The sequence below is a fragment of the Palaemon carinicauda genome, chromosome 4 (genome assembly GCF_036898095.1).
Source record: "Palaemon carinicauda isolate YSFRI2023 chromosome 4, ASM3689809v2, whole genome shotgun sequence".
Lineage (NCBI taxonomy): Eukaryota > Metazoa > Arthropoda > Malacostraca > Decapoda > Palaemonidae > Palaemon > Palaemon carinicauda.
Window position 1 is genome coordinate 57,338,200 of NC_090728.1, and position 6,761 is coordinate 57,344,960.

Consider the following 6,761-nt stretch of genomic DNA (forward strand, 5'->3'; position numbering starts at 1 on the left):
GGTGTTTAAATTGCAGCTCGAATCACAAATCCACAGACAAGATTTGCGAGCTATATAAGTTGGAGGAAGCTGCCCTCAACAAATCAAACTTAGAACACATAAGTGTGACCCATGCCAAAAGACTATTAAATAAATCAAATACATATGCTAAGGCATTAAAATCAAACCAACCTAGCACTGCCAATAGCTCAAAAAAAAGTATACTATCTGACAAAATGTCAAATAACGAGGCAACCTTATCACCTCCTGAGGCTTTACCACGGTGTATTAACACTAGGTCATTGCCCATTGCTGTACAGCCTTCAGCCGCCATTACAAAAAGTAATACAAACCTCTCTCAGGCCATGTCCTTGCCTGATCTGATGGAGGTTCCACTTAAGACTAACTTACCTGATGCACCTGTTGTGGGAAAGGTGCAAAAACCTCGAATCCCACCATCTATTAATCGCAAAAGAGAGAGACCTCCATCTCTCTCTCCACCCTCCATTAGAAACGTTAAGGTTATGACATCAAATAAATTTGATGTTTTGTCTGTTGATGTTTCTGATGAACCAGAAGATGGACTGAATAAATCAGAAATTCAAGTTGAGGTTCACCATCCACCTCAACAAATAGATAAAAAGAATACAAAGAAAAACACCAACGTTAAACCCAACATAACAAGACCACCTCTGAAGAAACATACTGGTAATAATGTTACATTAAAAACTGCTAATGGGAAGACCTCATCCAAGATGTCTTCCAGAAATAATCCATAGTTTTCTCCTCCATTTTGCAATGGAACTGTCAGGGTTTGAGGGCGAAATATGAAGAACTTAAGCTCCTAATTCATGAGCATTCCCCCATAATTGTATGTCTACAGGAAAGTATGCTTGATTCTAACACTCCTAGTCCTCGAGAGTATGTTAGCTATAGAACACCATATAATCAACAAGCAGGGAGCCATGGCGGAAGTCTCATGTACATTCGTCGAGATGTTCCCCAAATACCCATGTCTATACGTACAACCCTGCAGGCAGTTGTTGTACAAATTGATATAGGGAGAAAATATACAATATGCTCTCTGTACTTACCTCCAAATGATAATATTTTATATGATGATTTAGCAGAGGTCATTCAACAACTCCCTCAACCTTTTCTCTTACTGGGAGATATGAATGGTAGACATCCTTTATGGGGTGATGTTTTGGCCAACACAAGGGGCAATATTATCTCATCAATTGTGGAGAATGAGGATGTGGGACTCCTTAATACCGGAGAGCCCACACACTTCCATGTTCAGACAGGTACTTTGTCATGCATTGACCTTTCAATTGCAAGCTCTAACTGCCTTCTTGATTTTGATTGGAGGACATTAGATGATTGGCATACTAGTGATCATGCACCAATCATTATAAACACCAACAAGGGTCCGCCTTTGCAAAGATCGCCACGTTGGAATCTAGACAAGGCAGACTGGGTTAAATTTTGTGAGCTAAGTGAAATCGAAGGGAGAGCAGAACAGTTTGAAAGTGTTGATGATGCCATAGACCTACTGAATGGAACTCTTCATACAGCAGGAGTCAATTCAATTCCCAAAACAACAGGGTTATTCAAACGACGACCAGTCCCGTGGTGGTCTTCAGAACTAACTGCACTCCACAGAGCCACAAGAAGATCTCTAACACGATTGCGTAGACGCAGAACTGATGAGAATTTAATAATGTACAAGAAATGTAGAGCACAGTTCCGTCGTGCCATGAAAGAAGCAAGGCGCCAGTCATGGATGTCTTTTGTTTCCTCTATTAACAGTAGAACACCACCATCTTCTGTGTGGAGGAAAGTAAAAAAGATAGCTGGCAAATTCACCCCCAACCCACCACCAGTGTTGAAGGTGAATGGCCAGTATGTAACTGAAGCAAATGAAGTTAGCAATGCCCTGGCTAATCATTTTTCAAATGTATCCAGCAAGTGTGAAGGAGCCCCTGGTCACCAGTATAGGAGCACTGAAGAAAAGAAAATTTTAAATTTTGCAACAAGAAGGGAAGAGTCGTATAATTCTCCTTTCACTGAAAGAGAATTTGATTCCGCACTTGCTCATTGCAACGATACAGCCCCTGGACCCGATGGAATTCCATATGCAATGATTAAACATGTACATTTTAATACAAAGCTATTTATTTTAAGCATTATTAATAGAATATGGCATGATCATAGCTACCCAAGTGTTTGGGAACTAGCCATTATTTTAGCCTTTTTAAAACCCGGTAAAGACAAGTTTTTAGCAGCAAACTATCGTCCTATTGCATTGACATCTTGTTTATGTAAAATCATGGAGAAGATGGTCAATGCAAGGCTGATATGGTACCTTGAAAAGAAAGGCATTTTATCACCGATTCAATGTGGATTCCGAAAAATGCACTCAACGACTGATGTGTTGATACGACTTGAGTCATCTATTTGTGAAGCCTTTGCTTCCAAACAGCACCATGTTACAGTATTTTTTGATCTTGAAAAGGCATATGATACCACATGGAGATATGGTATTCTTAAAACCATTCATGAATTGGGATTGAGAGGAGAGCTACCACTATTTATTCAGGCATTTCTTTCACGTAGAGTTTTTCAAGTGAGAGTGGGGGAAACTCTATCAGAGAGTAAGTGCCAGGAAGAAGGAGTTCCTCAGGGTAGTGTGCTGAGTGTAACCCTTTTTGCACTAGCAATTAATGGGATATCCTCAGCCATTCCCCAGGATGTTCTCTCAACACTATTTGTGGATGATCTCTCAATATCATTTGCTGGCACTAGAATGGCAATGGTTGAGAGAAAAATCCAACTCTCTATTGATAAAATTATCCAGTGGGCTGACATGAATGGATTTAAGTTCTCGACAAGTAAAACTACCATTGTCCATTTTTGTCGTATCCGGGGAGTACATCCAGACCCGGATATATACATTAAAGATCAACGGATACCATGTGTATCGGAAACCAAATTTTTAGGTTTGATATTTGACTGTAGACTTACATGGGTTTCTCACCTAAAAGCGCTAAAAGCTAAATGTGTTGAAGCTCTGAATATCTTAAAAGTATTGTCCCATACATCATGGGGGGCAGACCGCAATACTATTTTAAAATTATACAAGGCCTTGATTTTTTCCAAAATTAGTTATGGTTGTGAGGTATATTCTTCAGCCACCCCAAGCCGGTTAAAAATATTAGACTCGATACATCATGCAGGTATTAGATTATCTACTGGAGCTTTTAAAACCTCGCCTATCCCAAGTCTCCTTGTTGATGCTGGAGAGTTACCTCTAGACCTTTACCGAATGTCTTCCATTCTTCGGTATTGGTTTAGATTGCAAAGACTCCCTAGCTCTCTAGCCTTTCAGACTGCAAGCCTTGTAAGACACGCATCATACTTTGAGTTGCACCCAAAATCTCCTCAACCTTATGGCTTTCGGGTGAAACGATTTTTAAATAGTCTGGATATAATTAGAAATAAGGTACTTCCATTCAAGGTATCATCAACGCCTCCATGGAAATTACCTGACATATCTTTTTGTAAATACTTTATTGGAGTTAAGAAGAATATGACTGACTTAGAATCCAGGTCTCTTTTTATGGAACATGTCGAAGAACATAGGGGATCAACTTTTATATATACTGATGGCTCCAAATCTGATGCTGGCGTTGGATTTGGAGTACATAGTAATGATTTTAATTGTAGAGGTGCAATTCCTCTAACAGCTTCCATATTTACTGCCGAACTGTATGGCATATTAACCGCTATTGAGAAAATAGCTTTGGAAAAGGAGGGTAATTTTACAATTTTTAGTGATGCAAGGAGTGTTCTTCAAGCTTTAGAAGTTTTTAATTCTAGTAACCCTCTAGTTTTAAAGATTTTAGAATGGCTTTTTATTATTGGACGGAAAGGTATAACTGTTCGATTTTGTTGGGTTCCAGCACATGTAGGTGTGTCTGGGAATGAGAAGGCAGATTTACTGGCGAAGAATGCGGCATCCGAGTTGCTACCAAGGAGGTATCCCATTCCATGTAACGATCTCCTACCTTACATCAAGAAATTGGTTTGTGATAAATGGCAACAGCACTGGGACAGTCAAGACGGCAATAAAATAAGGGAAGTAACAAATATCATATCACCTTGGAGGTATAACATGATTCCCCGAAAATGGGAGACGACTCTTTGTCGTCTCCGTATTGGTCACACACGGTTGACACACGAGTTTCTGCTGAAGGGCCAACACCAACCGTATTGCGAGGACTGCTTAGTACCTTTAACAGTGAGGCATTTGTTGACCGAATGCCCTAATTTTACTAACTTAAGAAATAGATATCTGTTTGAAGCTCGAGGTGAGGATGGCAGGTTTATCCTTGCCAAGATTCTTGGACATGATGTGTCTTACTATGCGAGCGGAATTTTTAGATTTATTTCAGAAGCAGGTCTTCTGAAAACTATTTAACTATTTTAATGACTTCTTAATTTTTATGGTTTTAATCGAATTCTCTTTTAATTTTCATATACAGTAAATGGTATCGGCGTCAATGACCTTAGATGTCAGGATGCCAGAAAACTTTCAATCAATCAATCAATCAAGGATCGAGGTCACCACCTCTCAACCAGGTGATGTTGGCCGTCTTCCGATTGGCGGAAAAGAAGAAGTGGTACCTGTCGGCAGTTCACCTTCAAGGAGTCCGCAATGTGACAGCGGACGCTCTATCCAGGTTCACACCGATAGAGTCAGAATGGTCCTTAGACGCAGGATCATTCTCCTTCATTCTGAATCAGTCCCAGAACTGCAGATAGACCTCTTTGCGACGAAAGACAACAAGAAGTTGCCCCTGTACGTGCCCCGTACGAGGACCCCTTAGCGGAAGCAGTGGACGCGATGTCCCTCGACTGGAACAGATGGTCCAAGATTTATCTGTTCCCTCCTCACAACCTTCTGTTGAGGGTCCTCAACAAACTGAGATCCTTCAAAGGGTAGCGGCAATAGTGGCCCACAAGTGGCCGAACAGCGTGTGGTTCCTCCTGGCATTGGAACTGTAGCTGAAGTTTGTACCACTACCAGATCCAGGTCTGACCCAGCGAGTCCAGAAGTCAACTGTCTGCGCTTCATTACAGAAAACCCGGACCCTGCAATTCATGATTTTCTCTCCCTAGCGGTGAGAAAGCGTTTCGGGATTTCGAAAGCCAGTATAGACTTCATTGAGGAATATAAATGCAAATCTACTAGAAGGCAATATGAGTCATCTTGGAGAAAATGGGTGGCCTTTTGTCAAGGCGAAGATTCCGCAGGAGATCTTGACAGACTTCTGCTTATCTTTTTTCCCCACCTCCATGGTCAAGGGTTGGCAGCGAACACGATTTCAGCGTGTAAGTCTGCTTTGACAAGACCCATTCTATATGCCTTCCAGGTCGACCTAGGTAACGAGATCTTTAATAAAGTCCCGAAAGCCTGTGCTAGGCTCAGACCTTCAGCACCTCCAAAGCCCATTTCATGGTCTTTAGACAAGTTCTTCATTTCGCTTCTCTGTTGAGCAATGAAGAATGTGCGTTAAAGGATTTGACACAAAAAGTTATTTTCCTAATTTGCACTCGCGTCCGGGGCCAGGGTTAGTGAGATTGTAGCCTCTCGAGAGAGGCAGGTCGTGTTCAGTTCCTGGATGGGGAAGAACTGAACCTGTTTCCGGATCCTACGTTTCTCGCCAAGAATGAGTTACCCACCAACAGGTGGGGTCCCTGGAGAATCTGCCCTCTGAAAGAAGATGCATCTCTATGTCCAGTAGAATGCCTAAAGGTCTATCTTCATAGAACTTCAGACTTCAAGGGTGGTCAACTATTCAGGGGAGAAACATCAGGCTCAAATTTATCTCTGAATCAACTCAGAGCGAAAATCACATATTTTATTCGCAGAGCGGATCCTGACAATACACCCGCAGGTCACGATCCGAGGAAAGTTGCCTCATTCTTAAATTTCTTTAATTGCATGGATTTTGAACATCTCCGTTCATACACTGGCTGGAAGTCTTCCAGAGTGTTCTTTCGCCACTATGCGAAGCAAGTAGAGGAACTAAAAGAGATCTGTGGTAGCAGTGGGTCGCGGTGTTAACCCTACTGTTTAACTCTGCGAGGAACAGTGGTCTTAATTGGGACGATTAATTCCAGGGTGAGTGTGTAGTTACATACTGTACTACAAACTAAGTGAGGGCACTGTGTTGCCCATCCAGACTGTTCCATTTCCGAAGGTGAACCTAGCATAAGTGCAGACATGTGTGCCGAGCGTTTCTAACGCTAATGTCATTGATTTGTAATACAGGCTTTTATGACTTTGATACCTCGGTATCTTAAAAGTGGCATCTAATGTTTTTCTTTCAGACAAACAAGCCCTGTTTACTATCATACTTATGCTTAAAGTTTTGGGTTATCCTCTTCTTATATATATATATATATATATATATATATATATATATATATATATATATATATATATATATATATATATATATATATAATTGTGGTTAACCTGTCTATTTATTGCCTGTCAATAATCTGGTTCTTGAGAACCTTGCGTCTCCTTCACCTGTGTCAATTTACTGGTATAATTGAGCATTCATTCTATGTACCTTATCTAGGATAATTCTAATAGAATTGTTCCTTTATGCAAGCTATGTGGCATTGGTTTTCCTCCTATGCGGATATAAAACCTTTGTCCAATACAAGTATTGTGCGGAAAACTGGTCGATATTTCATATTGACGC